This window comes from Paramisgurnus dabryanus, chromosome 7 (assembly GCF_030506205.2).
Source record: "Paramisgurnus dabryanus chromosome 7, PD_genome_1.1, whole genome shotgun sequence".
NCBI classification, from domain to species: domain Eukaryota; kingdom Metazoa; phylum Chordata; class Actinopteri; order Cypriniformes; family Cobitidae; genus Paramisgurnus; species Paramisgurnus dabryanus.
The window spans coordinates 14137437-14155665 of NC_133343.1; positions in this window are offsets into that span (position 1 = coordinate 14137437).

Consider the following 18229-nt stretch of genomic DNA (forward strand, 5'->3'; position numbering starts at 1 on the left):
AGTCAGGAACTGAGTGTGCATGCACAGTTTCGTCGCAGCGCCACCTAGTGGCCAGACAGATGTTTTATACACCTATAACTTTGGCTGCGATCAACGTATTTTGACGGGACTTAATTTTTAAGAGTCCTGAATAGTCGCCGAGTCCAACGATACCAAACATGCCAGATTTCGTCTTACGGTTAGCCCTGTGCATTAAAATAGCGCTTAAAAAACACGTGCGAATAACTCCGCCAGCGTTATTCCGATCGACTCGAAAACACCATAGGAAGAACATTGCATTACCTTCTGAACAAAAAGTTCCATTGGCGTTATATTAAAATTTTCATCAGAAATGGCCGAAAATTGCAAAAAACGAAAAATTACCTTTAAAATTTGTGGTTTTTACACATAAATGGTTATAACTTCGCAACGAAAAGAGATTTTTTCACCAGATTTGATACGCTGATGTATGAGCAGAGTCTGAGGCCACACAAAAAAAATGGTATGCCTGAACCACTAGGTGGCCCTATAATTGAACAAAATATTTCATATCAAGCAAGCCCTATGGTCATACAACTATTTCTTTGCCGAACTAAAGTGTATAGTCATGAAACTAGCTAGATGTAACGCAGTCATGACCTGAGGTTGCATGCACGATTCTGTCATAGCGCCCCCTAGTGGTTTCGAGATAGAAAATAGCTATTTTTGCCTAAATCTACTGCAACAGCACATCTAAAACCATGAGTCATCATGGATTATTTCTTTCATGGCTTTGACTATAATCACTGGTGGTTGCCAATTCACTCCCTAGCAACCAATGAGAATACCTTATCAACCGTTTTGCAAGAGCTATAACTCTGCATCAAAACATCGTAGAGACACGGGGGTTGGCTCTTTTGACTCATTAACAACACTGTAACATTTTGAGAGCTGAGTATTGCCACTGCAAGCACCACTCATTTTTACATCAGTGTTCTAGTTATCAATGCTCATCGAAAGAGAGGGAGAGATTTCACTAAATGAGAACACAGCTCTTTTGCTGATAACTGTTATATTGTTTTGTCTGAAATCAAGAGATTTTCCTAGGTACTTTAAACTGCTTATCCGAAGTCAACTTTACTTTCTGCTGTGCCCTTTTTGGCTTGACCCCGGTGATTGCTGCTTGCAGCTATATTTATTATTATTATGTTTCCTCTTCCGCCATTGAAGTCAATGGCAGCCCATAGAACCGTACGTAGGAAAGTTATGTAATTTGGCACACATGTAGAGGACAGTCTTAGAAGTTACTATAGCAACATAGGTGTGTCTAACTCAAACCCTCTAGCGCCACCAACAGTCCAAAAGTCCACTTATGTTCATGCTCATAACTTCTGACCCGTGAGTCCTAGAAACTAAATTCTTGGTTCCTCTGAATCCTTTGCTCATGATGATTCAATTGCACACATTGATGTCATTTGTGTCATGCAAATCTTTCCGCCATTTTGAATTTTTCGTAAAACCTACTTTTTCGAACTCCTCCTAGAGCGTTCGTCCGATTTGCATGTCCTTTGGTTTGTAGCATCTAGAGACACCCCAGACAAAAAGTTATCAAAAGCTTTTTGATAGACCAATGCGTTCTCGTATAAATTGACAACATATATGGCGGCGAGCACGCCAAAACGGACGTGAGGCCGTATCTTCGCAAAACTTTATTGTATCATCACGAAACTTGGTATATGTCATTACAGTCATGACCTGAGGGTGCCTGCAACGTTTCGTCGCAGCGCCACCTAGTGGTCACGAGATTCGAAAAATGCCTATTTTTGCTTATAACTTCTTCAAACTTGAGTCTAAAATCATGAAGGTGGTCTTGTTAGATTCCTTGAGGCATGCCGAGTCAAACGATACCAAACGGTTTTCGGTCGGCCATTTTGGGTGTCGGCCATTTTGAATTTTCTCATTAAGTTCAGTATTTCACAAACAGATTGGCGTATCGCTACGAAATTTGGCATGGTTCATCAGTGACATGTTCTGAGCGCACCTATAAATCTTTAGGATGGCGCCACCTAGTGGTCAGGATATGTAAAATAAATTTTTTAAATCTTTATATCATTTGATTAAATTGCCACTATGACATAAGACTTCACTCTATTGATTCCTTGGCTCATGCTGAGTCCGACTGTACCAAATATGTCAGAGTCAAACCTACTTCCTGTCGGCCATTTTGATTTATATTGAACAGCTACTTTTTCGAACTCCTCCTAGAGCGCTCGTGTGATTGACTTGATTTTTGGTATCCATCATCTAGAGACACTCTAGACAAAAAGTTATCAAAAGATTTTCGGTAGACCTATCTGTTGTCGTATAACGCATCAAAGAATGCGAGGGCGAGCACGCCAAAATGTGTTTGAGCCTGTATCTTCGCAAAACTTTTGCGTATTAATATGAGACTTGGTATATGTCATAACAGTGATGACTTGAGGGTGCATGCACCATTTCGTCACACTGCCCCCTACTGGTCACGAGATATAAAAAATGTCTATTTTTGGTTATAACTACTGCAAATTTGAATGTAAAATTATGAGACTGGTATTGTTAGATTTCATGAGGCATGCCGAGTCAAACGATACCAAATGGTTTTTGGTCGGCCATTTTGTGTGTCGGCCATTTTGAATTTTTCTTTAAGTTCAAGTATTTCAGAAACGCAATTGCGTATTGTTATGAAACTTGGTATGGTTCATCAGCAACATGTTCTGGGAGAACTTGTAAACTTTTCGGTGCCCCCTAGTGGTCAAGAGATTTGAAGCTATATCTCTGCATCTCTTTATCGTATTTACACCAAATTTGGTGGGTGTCATCACAATCAAGACCTAAGTCACAATTTCTTTTTTGGTCAGTGCCCCCTAGTGGTCAAGTCATTTAAGGCTATATCTCTGCATCTCTTTATTGTATTCACACCATATTTGGTGGGTGTCATCACAATCAAGACCTGAGTCACAATTTATTTTTTCGTCAGTGCCCCCTAGTGGTCAAGTCATTTAAGGCTATATCTCCGTATCGCTTTATTGTATTTACACTAAATTTGAAATGTGTCATCACAGTCATGACCTGAGGCACCATCTATTCTTTCGGCACAGTGCCACCTAGTGGTCTCAAGATACGAAAAAATTGCTTTTTTTCATAAACTAATGCAAACTTAGATGTTAAATCATGGTAGTCATCACGTATGAATCATTTTTTGCCATGTTTGGCTTGACCCCGGTATCGCTGCTTGCAGCTATATTTAGGGGTCAAGCCCCGAAGGGGCGAAGACCCCTATTGTATTTGTTAGTTTTCTTATTAGGGGTCAAGCCCCGAAGGGGCGAAGACCCCTATTGTATTTGTTAGTTTTCTTATTATTATTATTATAATAATTATTCTGCTTCTTCTTCTTCTTCTTCCGCCATTGCGGTCTATGACAGCCCATAGAACCGTACGTAGGAAAGTTATGAAATTTGGCACACTGATAAAGGACAGTCCAATGTGTCCCCACAGCAAATTTGGAGTCTCTATCTCAAACCCGCTAGCGCCATTAACAGTCCAAAGTTGCACTTATGTTTTTGCTTATAACTTCTGATCCGTAAGTCCTAGAAACAAAATTCTTGTTTCCTCTGATTCCTTGGCTCAAGACAATTCGATTGGACCCTATGACGTCATTTTCCGTCATGAAAATTTTTCCGCCATTTTGAATTATTTGTAAAACCTACTTTTGCGAACTCGTCCTAGAGTTTTTACCCGATTGCCGCGAAAATTGGTATGTAGCATCTAGAGACTCTCACGGCAAAAAGTTATTAAAAGAATTTTGATAAACCAATCCGTTGTCGTATAGCGCGTCAACAAATGTTACGTAGAGCACAAAAAAACTGATTTTAGGCTGTATCTTCGTCAAACTTAGGCCTATTGACACGACACTTGGTACTTGTGATGCCAGTCAGGAACTGAGTGTGCATGCACAGTTTCGTCGCAGCGCCACCTAGTGGCCAGACAGATGTTTTATACACCTATAACTTTGGCTGCGATCAACGTATTTTTACGGGACTTGATTTTTAGGAGTCCTGAGTAGACGCCGAGTCCAACGATACCAAACATGCCAGATTTCGCCTTACGATTAGCCCTGCGCAGCAAAACAGCACTTAAAAAACATGCGCGAATAACTCCGCGAGCGTTATTCCGATCGACTCGAAAACACCATAGGAAGAACATTGCATTACCTTCTGAACAAAAAGTTCTATTGGCGTTATATTAAAATTTTCATCAGAAATGGCCGAAAATTGCAAAAAACGAAAAATTACCTTTTACAATTTGTGTTTTTATACATAAATTGTTATAACTTCGCAACGAAAAGAAATTTTTTCACCAGATTTGATACGTTGATGTATGAGCAGAGTCTGAGGCCACACAAAAAAATTGGTATGCCTGAACCACTAGGTGGCCCTATAATTGAACAAAATCTTTCATATCAAGCAAGCCCTATGGTCATACAACTATTTTTTCACTAAACTAAAGTGTATAGTCATAAAACTAGCTAGATGTAACACAGTTATGAACTGAGGTTGCATGCACAACTTTGTCATTGCGCCACCTAGTGGTTTTGAGATAGAAATATGGTATTTTTGCCTAAAACTACTCCAACAGTACATCTAAAATCTTGGGTCATCATGTATTATTCCTTTCATGGCTTGGAGATCATTGGTGCATGCCAATTAACTCCTTAGCAACCAATTAGGATACCTTATCAATCCTTTTTACAAGAGCTATATCTCTGCATCAGAACATCGTAGAGACATGGGGGTGATCTCTTTTGACTCATTAACACCACTGTAACATTTTGTGAGCTGAGAATTGCCACTGCAAGCACTACTCACATTTTCTTCAGTGTTCTAGTTGTCAATGCTCCTCGAGAAGAGAGGGAAAGATGACACTGAATGAAAACACAGCTTTTTTGCCGATAACTGCTATATTATTTAGTCTGAAATCAAGAGATTTTCCCAGGTTCTTTAAACTGCTCATCCGAATTCAACTTTACTTTCTTATGTGCCCTTTTTGGCTTGACCCTGGCATTGCTGCTTGCAGCTATATTTAGGGGTCAAGCCCAGAATGGGCGAAGACCCCTATTGTATCCGTTAGTTTTCTTTTTATTATTATTATTATAATAATTATTATTATTCCTCCGCCATTGCGGTCTATGGCAGCCCCTAGAACCGTACATAGGAAAGTTATGAAATTTGGCACACTGACAGAGGACAGTCCAAATAATATCCACAGCAAATTTGGAGTTTCTATCTCAAGCCTGCTAGCGCCACCAACAGTCCAAAGTTGCACTTACGTTTTTGCTTATAACTTCTGATCCGTAAGTCCTAGAAACGAAATTCTTGTCTCCTCTGATTCCTTGGCTCAAGTCGATTCGATTAGACCCTATGACGTCATTTTCCGTCATGAAAATTTTTCCGCCATTTTGAATTATTCGTAAAACCTACTTTTGCGAACTCGTCCTAGAGTTTTTGCCCGATTGCCACGAAAATCGGTATGCAGCATCTAGAGACACTCAAGGCAAAAAGTTATTAAAAGAATTTAGATAAACCAATCCGTTGTCGTATAGCGCGTCAACGAATTTTACGTAGAGCGCAAAATAACAGATTTTAGGCTGTATCTTCGTCAAACTTAGGCCTATTGACACGACACTTGGTACTTGAGATGACAGTGAGGAACTGAGTGTGCATGCACAATTTCGTGGCAGCGCCACCTAGTGGCCAGACTTATGTTTTAAACGCCTATAACTTTGGCTCAGATTGACGTATTTTCACGGGACTTGTTTCTTTGGAGTTCTGAATAGTTGCCGAGTCCAACGATACCAAACATGCCAGAATTCGCCTTACGGTTAACCCTGCGCAGCAAAATAGCGCTTAAAAAACACGCGTGAATATCTCCGCGAGCGTTTTTCCGATCGACTTGAAAACACCATAGGAAGAACATTGCATTACCTTCTGAACAAAAAGTTCTATTGGCGTTATATTAAAATTTTTATCAGAAATTGCCGAAAAATGCAAAAAACGAAAAATTACCTTAAATTTTGCATTTTTTACACATAAATGGCTATAACTTCGCAACGAAAAGAGATTTTTTCACCAGATTTGATACGCTGATGTACGACCACAGTCTGAGGCTACACAAAAATAATTTTATGCTTGCACCACTAGTTGGCCTTATAATTGAACAAAACCTTTGAAATCAAGCCACCCTATGGTCATACAACTGTTTCTTCACTAAACTAAAGTGTATATTCATAAAACTAGCTAGATGTAACACAGTTATGACCTGAGGTTGCATGCACAATTTTGTCATTTCGCCACCTACTGGTTTTGAGATAGAAATATGGCATTTTTTGCCTAAAACTACTGCAACAACACATCTAAAACCATGAGTCATCATGGATTATTCCTTTCATGGCTTTGACTATAATCACTGGTGGTTGCCAATTCACTCCCTAGCAACCAATGAGAATACCTTATCAACCGTTTTTGCAAGAGCTATATCTCTGCGTCAGAACATCGTAGAGACACGGGGGTGGGCTCTTTTGACTCATTAACACCACTGTAACATTTTGTGAGCTGAGTATTGCCACTGCAAGCACCACTCATTTTTACGTCAGTGTTCTAGTTATCAATGCTCGTCGAAAGAGAGGGAGAGATTTCACTAAATGAGAACAGCTTTTTTGCTGATAACTGTTATATTGTTTTGTCTGAAATCAAGAGATTTTCCTAGGTACTTTAAACTGCTCATCCGAAGTCAACTTTACTTTCTGCTGTGCCCTTTTTGGCTTGACCCCGGTGATTGCTGCTTGCAGCTATATTGGCAATTGTTTCTGTTAGTAAATTTTTCTTCTTCCGCCATTGCGGTCTATGGCAGCCTATAGAACCATACGTAGGAAAGTTATGAAATTGAGCACACTGATAGAGGACAGTCCAATGTGTCCCCACAGCAAATTTGGAGTCTCTATCTCAAACCCGCTAGCGCCACCAACAGTCCAAAGTTGCACTTACGTTTTTGCTTATAACTTCTGATGCGTATGTCCTACAAACAAAATTCTTGTTTCCTCTGATTCCTTGGCTCAAGTCGATTCGAATGGACCTTATGACGTCATTTTCCGTCATAAAAAATTTTCCGCCATTTTGAATAATTCTTAAAACCTACTTTTGCGAACTCGTACTAGAGTTTTTACCCGATTGCCACAAAAATCGGTATGCAGCATTTAGAGACACTCACGGCAAAAAGTTATTAAAATAATTTCGATAAACCAATCCGTTGTTGTATAGCGTGTCAACGAATTTTACGTAGAGTGCAAAAAAACTGATTTTAGGCTGTATCTTCGCCAAACTTAGGCCTATTGACACGACACTTGGTACTTGAGATGCCAGTCAGGATATGAGGGCGCATGCACAGTTTCGTTGCAGCGCCACCTAGTGGTCAGACATATGCTTTACATGCCTATAACTTTGGCTCTGATTGACGTATTTTTACAAGACTTGTTTCATTGAAGTCCTGAATAGATGCCAAGTCCAACGATACCAAACATGCCAAATTTCGCCTTACGGTTAGCCCTGCGCAGCAAAACAGCACTTAAAAAACACGCGCAAATATCTCCACGAGCGTTATTCCGATCGACTCGAAAACACCATAGGAAGAACATTGCATTACCTTCTGAACAAAAAGTTCTATTGGCGTTATATTAAAATTTTCATCAGAAATGGCCGAAAATTGCAAAAAACGAAAAATTACCTTTACATTTTGTGTTTTTTACACATAAATGGTTATAACTTCGTAAAGCAAAGAGATTTTTTCACCATATTTAATACGCTGATGTACGACCACAGTCTGAGGCTACACAAAAAAAATTGTATGCTTGCACCACTAGTTGGCCTTATAATTGAACAAAACCTTTGAAATCAAGCCACCCTATGGTCATACAACTGTTTCTTCACTAATCTAAAGTGTATAGTCATAAAACTAGCTAGATGTAACATAGTTATGACCTGAGGTTGCATGCACACATTTTTTCATTGCGCCACCTACTGGTTTTGACATAGAACATGGCATTTTTTGCCTAAAACTATTGCAACAACACATCTAAAACCATGAGTCATCATGGATTATTCCTTTCATGGCTTTGACTATAATCACTGATGGTTGCCAATTCACTCCCTAGCAACCAATGAGAATACCTTATCAACCGTTTTTGCAAGAGCTATATCTCTGCGTCAGAACATCGTAGAGACACGCTGGTGGGCTCTTTTGACTCATTAACACCACTGTAACATTTTGTGAGCTGAGTATTGCCACTGCAAGCACCACTCATTTTTACTTCAGTGTTCTAGTTATCAATGCTCATCGAAAGAGAGGGAGAGATTTCACTTAATGGGAACACAGCTTTTTTGCTGATAACTATTATATTGTTTTGTCTGAAATCAAGAGATTTTCCTAGGTTCTTTAAACTGCTCATCCGAAGTCAACTTTACTTTCTGCTGTGCCCTTTTCGGCTTGACCCCGGTGATTGCTGCTTGCAGCTATATTTATTATTTATTATTCTTCCTGTCACCTTGCGGTCTATGGCAGCCCATAGAACCGTAAGTAGGAAAGTTATGAAATTTGGCACACTAACAGAGGACAGTCCAAATATTATCCACAGCAAATTTGGAGTCTCTATCTCAAACCCGCTAGCGCCACCAACAGTCCAAATTTGCACTTACGTTTTTGCTTATAACTTCGGATCCGTATGTCCTAGAAACGAAATTCTTGTTTCCTCTGATTCCTTGGCTCAAGACGATTCGAATAGACCCTATGACGTCATCTTCCGTCATGAAAATTTTTCCGACATTTTGAATTATTTGTTAAACCTACTTTTGCGAACTCGTCCTAGAGCGTTTGACCGATTGCCACGAAAATCCGTATGTAGCATCTAGAGACCCTCACGGCAAAAAGTTATTAGAAGAATTTCGATAAACCAATCCGTTTTTGTATAGCGCGTCAACAAATTTTAGGTAGAGCGCAAAAAAACAGGTTTTAGTGTGTATCTTCTCCAATCTTATGTCTATTGACGCGACACTTGGTAGTTTTGATGCCAGTCAGGATCTGAGGGGGCATGCAGAGTTTCGTCACTGCGCCACCTAGTGGTCAGATGAATGTTATACATGCTTGTAACTTTGGCTGCGATCAACGTATTTTCACGAGACTTGATTTTTTGGGCTCCTGAATAGTTGCAAAGTCCAACGATACCAAACATGCCAGATTTCGCCTTACGGTTATCCCTGCGCAGCAATACAGCACTTAAAAAACACACGCGAATATCTCGGCGAGCGTTATTCCGATCGACTCGAAAACACCATAGGAAGAATATTGCATTACCTTCTGAACAAAAAGTTCTATTGGCGTTATATTAAAATTTTCATCAGAAATGGCCGAAAATGGCAAAAAACGAAAAATTACCTTTAAATTTTTTGTTTTTACACATAAATGGTTATAACTTCGCAACGAAAAGAGATTTTTTCACCATATTTGATACGCTGATGTACGACCACAGTCTGAGGCTACACAAAAAAAATTGCATGCTTGCACCACTAGATGGCCTTATAATTGAACAAAACCTTTGATATCAAGCCAGCCCTATGGTCATACAACTGTTTCTTCACTAAACTAAAGTGTATAGTCATAAAACTAGCTAGATGTAACACAATAATGACCTGATGTTGCATGCACAATGTTGTCATTGCGCCACCTACTGGTTTTGAGATAGAATATGGTATTTTTGCCTAAAACTACTACAACAACACATCTAAAACCATGAGTCATCATGGATTATTCATTTCATGGCTTTGACTATAATCACTGATGGTTGCCAATTCACTCCCTAGCAACCAATGAGAATACCTTATCAACCGTTTTTGCAAAAGCTATATCTCTGCATCGGAACATCGTAGAGACACAGGGGTGGGCTCTTTTGACTAATTAAACTTGGTTTAACTAGGTTCTTCAGTCTGCTTATCCAATCTCAATTTTACATCCTTTTGGGCCCTTTTCGGCTTGACCCCGGTATTGCTGCTTGCAGCTATATTTAGGGGTCAAGCCCCGAAGGGGCGAAGACCCCTATTGTATCCGTTAGTTTTCTTATAATTAGGGGTCAAGCCCAGAATGGGCGAAGACCCCTATTGTTTCTGTTAGTTTTCTTTTTCTTTTTCTTTTTCTTTTTCTTTTTCTTCCTCCGCCATTGCGATCTATGGCAGCCTATAGAACCGTACGTAGGAAAGTTATGAAATTTGGCACACTGATAGAGGACTGTCCAAAAAGTCTCCACAGCAAATTTGAAGTCTGTATCTCTAACCCGCTAGCGCCACCAACAGTCCAAATGTGCACTTATGTATTTGCCTATAACTTCTGACCCGTAAGTCCTAGACACTAAATTCTTGTATCCTCTGATTCCTTGGCTCAAGACGATTCGATTGGACCCTATGACGTCATTTTCCGTCATGAAAAATTTTCCGCCATTTTGATTTATTCATAAAACCTACTTTTGCGAACTTGTCCTAGAGCTTTTGCCCAATTGCCACGAAAATTGGTATGTAGCATCTAGAGACACTCAGGGCAAAAAGTTATTAAAAGAATTTTGATAAACCATTCCGTTTTCGTATAGCGCGTCAACACATTTTACGTAGAGCCCAAAAAACAGGTTTTAGTGTGTATCTTCGCCAATCTTATGTCTATTGACGCCACACTTGGTAGTTGTGATGCCAGTGAGGATCTGAGGGGGCATGCAGAGTTTCGTCACAGCACCACCTAGTGGTCATACGAATGTTGTGCATGCTTATAACTTTGGCTCTGATCTGTGTTTTTTCACGGGACTTGTTTCGCTGAAGTCCAGAATAGTTGCCGAGTCCAACCTTACCAAACATGCCAGATTTCGCCTTACGGTTAGCCCTGCGCAGCAAAACAGCACTTAAAAAACACGCGCGAATATCTCCGCGAGCGTAATTCTGATCGACTCGAAAACATCATAGGAAGAATATTGCATTACCTTCTGAACAAAAAGTTCTATTGGCGTTGTATTAAAATTTTCATCAGAAATGGCCGAAAATTGCAAAAAACGAAAAATTACCTTTAAATTTTCTGTTTTTACACATAAATGGTTATAACTTCGTAACGCAAAGAGATTTTTTCACCATATTTGATACGCTGATGTACGACCACAGTCTGAGGCTACACAAAAAAAATTGTATGCTTGCACCACTAGTTGGCCTTATAATTGAATAAAACCTTTGAAATCAAGCCACCCTATGGTCATACAACTGTTTCTTCACTAAACTAAAGTGTATAGTCATAAAACTAGCAAGATGTAACACAGTTATGACCTGAGGTTGCATGCACGAATTTTGTCATTGCGCCACCTACTGGTTTTGAGACAGAATATGGCATTTTTTTGGCCTAAAACTACTGCAACAACACATCTAAAACCATGAGTCATCATGGATTATTCCTTTCATGGCTTTGACTATAATCACTAGTGGATGTCCATTTACTCTCTAGCAACCAATGAGAATACCTTATCAACTGTTTTTGCAAGAGTTTTTTCTCTGCATCAGAACATCGCAGAGACATGGGGATGGTCTCTTTTGACTCTTTTAACTTGTTGTAACATGTTGTGACCCATGTTTGCCCACTGTAAGCATCACATACATGTCCTTCAGTGCTCTAATGTCCCATGATTGTCAATAACCGAATGACAGTTGCAGTAGACAAGAACATAGATTATTTTTGTTGATTACTTTGTATTTTTTCATCTGAAATCATTAGGTTTACCTAAGTTCTTCAGTCTGCTTATCCAAACGCAACTTTACATCCTTCTGTGCCCTTTTCGGCTTGACCCCGGTGATTGCTGCTTGCAGCTATATTTAGGGGTCAAGCCACGAAGTGGCGTAGACACCTATTGTTATTGTTAGTTTTCTTATTATTATTCATCCTAGTTCTTCCGCCATTGAAGTCAATGGCAGCCCATAGAACCGTACGTAGGAAAGTTATGTAATTTGGCACACATGTAGAGGACAGTCTTAGAAGTTACTATAGCAACATTGGTGTGTCTAACTCAAACCCTCTAGCGCCACCAACAGTCCAAAAATCTACTTATGTTCATGCTCATAACTTCTGACCCGTGAGTCCTAGACAATAAATTCTTGTTTCCTCTGAATCCTTGGCTCATGATGATTCAATTGCACACGTTGATGTCATTTGTGTCATGCACATCTTTCCGCCATTTTGAATTTTCCGTAAAACCTACTTTTTCGAACTCCTCCTAGAGCGTTTGTCCGATTTGCATGTCATTTGGTATGTAGCATCTAGAGACACCCCAGACAAAAAGTTATCAAAAGCTTTTTGATAGACCAATGCGTTCTCGTATACAGTGACAACATATAAGGCGGCGAGCACGCCAAAACGGACGTGAGGCCGTATCTTCGCAAAACTTTTGTGTATCGACACGAAACTTGGTATATGTCATTACAGTCATGACCTGAGGGTGCCTGCAAGGTTTCGTCTCAGCGCCACCTAGTGGTCACGAGATTCGAAAAATGCTTATTTTTGCTTATAACTACTTCAAACTTGAGTCTAAAATCATGAAGGTGGTTTTGTTAGATTCCTTGAGGCATGCCGAGTCAAACGATAACAAACGGTTTCCGGTCGGCCATTTTGGGTGTCGGCCATTTTGAATTTTCTCATTAAGTTCAGTATTTCACAAACAAAATGGCGTATCGCTACGAAATTTGGCATGGTTCATCAGTGACATGTTCTGAGCGCACCTATAAATCTTTAGGACAGCGCCACCTAGTGGTCAGGATATGTAAAGAAATTGTTTAAAATCTTTATAGCATTTGATTCATTTGCCACACTGACATGAGACTTCACTCTATTGATTCCTTGGCTCGTGCTAAGTCCGACGGTACCAAATATGTCTGAGTCAAACCTACTTCCTGTCGGCCATTTTGAATTATATTGAACACCTACTTTTTCGAACTCCTCCTAGAGCGCTTGTTTGATTGGCTTGATTTTTGGTACGCATCATCTAGAGACACTCTAGACAAAAAGTTATCAAAAGCTTTTCGGTAGACCTATCCGTTGTCGTATAACACATGAAAGAATGCGAGGGCGAGCACGCCAAAATGTGTTTGAGCCTGTATCTTCGCAAAACTTTTGCGTATTGATATGAGACCTGGTATATGTCATAACAGTGATGACGTAAGGGTGCATGCACCGTTTCGTCACAGCGCCCCCTAGTGGTCACGAGATATACAAATTTCTATTTTTGCTTATAACTACTGCAAACTTAAATGTAAAATTATGAGAGTAGTCTTGTTAGATTTCGTGAGGCATGCCGAGTCAAACAATACCAAATGGTTTTTGGTCGGCCATTTTGTGTGTCGGCCATTTTGAGTTTTTTTTAAGTTCAAGCATTTCAGAAACGCAATTGCGTATTGTTATGAAACTTGGTATGGTTCATCAGCAACATGTTCTGAGAGGGCTTGTAAACTTTTTGGCGCCCCCTAGTGGTCAAGAGATTTGAAGCTATATCTCTGCATCTCTTTATCGTATTTACACCAAATTTGGTGGGTGTCATCACAATCATGACCTGAGTCACCATCTATTGTTTTGGTCAGTGCCCCCTAGTGGTCAAGTCATTTAAGGCTATATCTCCGTATCGCTTTATCGTATTTACACTAAATTTGGTATGTGTCATCACAGTCATGGCCTGAGGCACCATCTATTGTTTCGGCACAGTGCCACCTAGTGGTCTCAAGATACAAAAAATTGCAATTTTTTCCCTAAAACTAATGCAAACTTAGATCTTGAATCATGACCGTCATCACGTATGAATCATTTTTGCCATGTTTGGCTTGACCCCGGTATCGCTGCTTGCAGCTATATTTATTAGGGGTCAAGCCCCGAAGGGGCGAAGACCCCTATTGTATTTGTTAGTTTTCTTCTTATTATTAGGGGTCAAGCCCAGAATGGGCGAAGACCCCTATTGTATCTGTTAGTTTTCTTTTTCTTTTTCTTTTTCTTTTTCTTTTTCTTTTTCTTCCTCCGCCATTGCGGTCTATGGCAGCCTATAGAACCGTACGTAGGAAAGTTATGAAATTTGGCACACTGATAGAGGACTGTCCAAAAAGTCTCCACAGCAAATTTGAAGTCTGTATCTCTAACCCGCTAGCGCCACCAACAGTCCAAATTTGCACTTATGTATTTGCTTATAACTTCTGACCCGTAAGTCCTAGACACTAAATTCTTGTATCCTCTGATTCCTTGGCTCAAGACGATTCGATTGGACCCTATGACGTCATTTTCCGTCATGAAAAATTTTCCGCCATTTTGATTTATTCATAAAACCTACTTTTGCGAACTTGTCCTAGAGCTTTTGCCCAATTGCCATGAAAAACGGTATGCAGCATCTAGAGACACTCAGGGCAAAAAGTTATTAAAAGAATTTTGATAAACCATTCCGTTTTCGTATAACGCGTCAACAAATTTTACGTAGAGCCCAAAAAAACAGGTTTTAGTGTGTATCTTCGCTAATCTTATGTCTATTGACGCCAAACTTGGTAGTTGTGATGCCAGTGAGGATCTGAGGGGGCATGCAGACTTTCGTCACAGCACCACCTAGTGGTCATACGAATGTTGTACATGCTTATAACTTTGGCTCTGATCTGTGTTTTTTCACGGGACTTGTTTCGCTGAAGTCCAGAAAAGTTGCAGAGTCCAACGTTACCAAACATGCCAGATTTCGCCTTACGGTTAGCCCTGCGCAGCAAAACAGCACTTAAAAAACACGCGCGAATATCTCCGCGAGCGTAATTCTGATCGACTCGAAAACACCATAGGAAGAACATTGCATTACCTTCTGAACAAAAAGTTCTATTGGCATTATATTAAAATTTTCATCAGAAATAGCCGAAAATTGCAAAAAACGAAAAATTACCTTTACATTTTCAGTTTTTACACATAAATGGTTATAATTTCGTAACGCAAAGAGATTTTTTCACCATATTTGATACGCTGATGTACGACCACAGTCTGAGGCTACACAAAAAAAATTGTATGCTTGCACCACTAGTTGGCCTTATATTGAACAAAACCTTTGAAATCAAGTCACCCTATGGTCATACAACTGTTTCTTCACTAAACTAAAGTGTATAGTCATAAAACTAGCTAGATGTAACACAGTTATGACCTGAGGTTGCATGCACAACTTTGTTATTGCGCCACCTAGTGGTTTTGAGATAGAAATATGGTATTTTTGCCTAAAACTACTCCAACAGTACATCTAAAATCTTGGGTCATCATGTATTATTCCTTTCATGGCTTGGAGATCATTGGTGCATGCCAATTAACTCCTTAGCAACCAATTAGGATACCTTATCAACCGTTTTTGCAAGAGCTATATCTCTGCGTCAGAACATTGTAGAGACATGGGGGTGGTCTCTTTTGACTCATTAACACCACTGTAACATTTTGTGAGCTGAGTATTGCCACTGCAAGCACCACTCACATTTTCTTCAGTGTTCTAGTTGTCAATGCTCCACGAGAAGAGAGGGAGAGATTACACTGAATGAAAACACAGTTTTTTTGCTGATAACTGTTATATGATTTAGTCTGAAATCAATACATTTTCCTAGGTTCTTTAAACTGCTCATCCGAATTCAACTTTACTTTCTTCTGTGCCCTTTTTGGCTTGACCCCGGCATTGCTGCTTGCAGCTATATTTATTATTATTATTATTCTGCTTCTTCTTCTTCCGCCATTGCGGTCTATGGCAGCCCATAGAACCGTACGTAGGAAAGTTATGAAATTTGGCACACTGATAAAGGACAGTCCAAATATTATCCACAGCAAATTTGGAGTCTCTATCTCAAACCCGCTAGCGCCACCAACAGTCCAAAGTTGCACTTATGTTTTTGCTTATAACTTTTGATCCGTAAGTCCTAGAAACGAAATTCTTGTTTCCTCTGATTCCTTGGCTCAAGACGATTCGATTGGACCCTATGACGTCATTTTCCGTCATGAAAATTTTTCCGCCATTTTGAATTATTCTTAAAACCTACTTTTGCGAACTCGTCCTAGAGTTTTTACCCGATTGCCGCAAAAATTGGTATGTAGCATTCAGAGACCCTCTCGGCAAAAAGTTATTAAAAGAATTTTGATAAATCAATCCGTTGTTGTATAGCGCGTCAACAAATTTTACGTAGAGCGCAAAAAAACAGATTTTAGGCTGTATCTTCGTCAAACTTAGGCCTATTGACACGACACTTGGTACTTGTGATGCCAGTCAGGAACTGAGTGTGCATGCACAGTTTCGTCGCAGCGCCACCTAGTGGCCAGACAGATGTTTTATACACCTATAACTTTGGCTGCGATCAACGTATTTTGACGGGACTTAATTTTTAAGAGTCCTGAATAGTCGCCGAGTCCAACGATACCAAACATGCCAGATTTCGTCTTACGGTTAGCCCTGTGCATTAAAATAGCGCTTAAAAAACACGTGCGAATAACTCCGCCAGCGTTATTCCGATCGACTGGAAAACACCATAGGAAGAACATTGCATTACCTTCTGAACAAAAAGTTCTATTGGCGTTATATAAAAATTTTCATCAGAAATGGCCGAAAATTGCAAAAAACAAAAAATTACCTTTAAAATTTGTGGTTTTTACACATAAATGGTTATAACTTCGCAACGAAAAGAGATTTTTTTCACCAGATTTGATACGCTGATGTATGAGCAGAGTCTGAAGCCACACAAAAAAAATGGTATGCCTGAACCACTAGGTGGCCCTATAATTGAACAAAATATTTCATATCAAGCAAGCCCTATGGTCATACAACTATTTCTTTGCCGAACTAAAGTGTATAGTCATGAAACTAGCTAGATGTAACGCAGTCATGACCTGAGGTTGCATGCACGATTCTGTCATAGCGCCCCCTAGTGGTTTGGAGATAGAAAATAGCTATTTTTGCCTAAATCTACTGCAACAGCACATCTAAAACCATGAGTCATCATGGATTATTCCTTTCATGGCTTTGACTATAATCACTGGTGGTTGCCAATTCACTCCCTAGCAACCAATGAGAATACCTTATCAACCGTTTTGCAAGAGCTATAACTCTGCATCAGAACATCGTAGAGACACGGGGGTTGGCTCTTTTGACTCATTAACAACACTGTAACATTTTGAGAGCTGAGTATTGCCACTGCAAGCACCACTCATTTTTACGTCAGTGTTCTGGTTATCAATGCTCGTCGAAAGAGAGGGAGAGATTTCACTAAATGAGAACACAGCTTTTTTGCTGATAACTGTTATATTGTTTTGTCTGAAATCAAGAGATTTTCTTAGGTACTTTAAACTGCTCATCCGAAGTCAACTTTACTTTCTGCTGTGCCCTTTTTGGCTTGACCCCGGTGATTGCTGCTTGCAGCTATATTTAGGGGTCAAGCCCCGAAGGGGCGAAGACCCCTATTGTATTTGTTAGTTTTCTTATTATTCTTATTCTTCTTCTTCTTCTTCTTCTTCTTCCGCCATTGCGGTCTATGGCAGCCCATAGAACCGTACGTAGGAAAGTTATGAAATTTGGCACACTGATAAAGGACAGTCCAAATATTATCCACAGCAAATTTGGAGTCTCTATCTCAAACCCGCTAGCGCAACCAACAGTCCAAAGTTGCACTTATGTTTTTGCTTATAACTTTTGATCCGTAAGTCCTAGAAACGAAATTCTTGTTTCCTCTGATTCCTTGGCTCAAGACGATTCGATTGGACCCTATGACGTCATTTTCCGTCATGAAAATTTTTCCGCCATTTTGAATTATTCGTAAAACCTACTTTTGCGAACTCGTCCTAGAGTTTTTACCCGATTGCCGCGAAAATTGGTATGTAGCATCTAGAGACCCTCACGGCAAAAAGTTATTAAAAGAATTTTGATGAACCAATCCGTTGTCGTAAAGCGTGTCAACAAATTTTACGTAGAGCGCAAAAAAACAGATTTTAGGCTGTATCTTCGTCAAACTTAGGCCTATTGACACGACACTTGGTACTTGTGATGCCAGTCAGGAACTGAGTGTGCTTGCACAGTTTCGTCGCAGCGCCACCTAATGGCCAGACAGATGTTTTATACACTTATAACTTTGGCTGCGATCAATGTATTTTG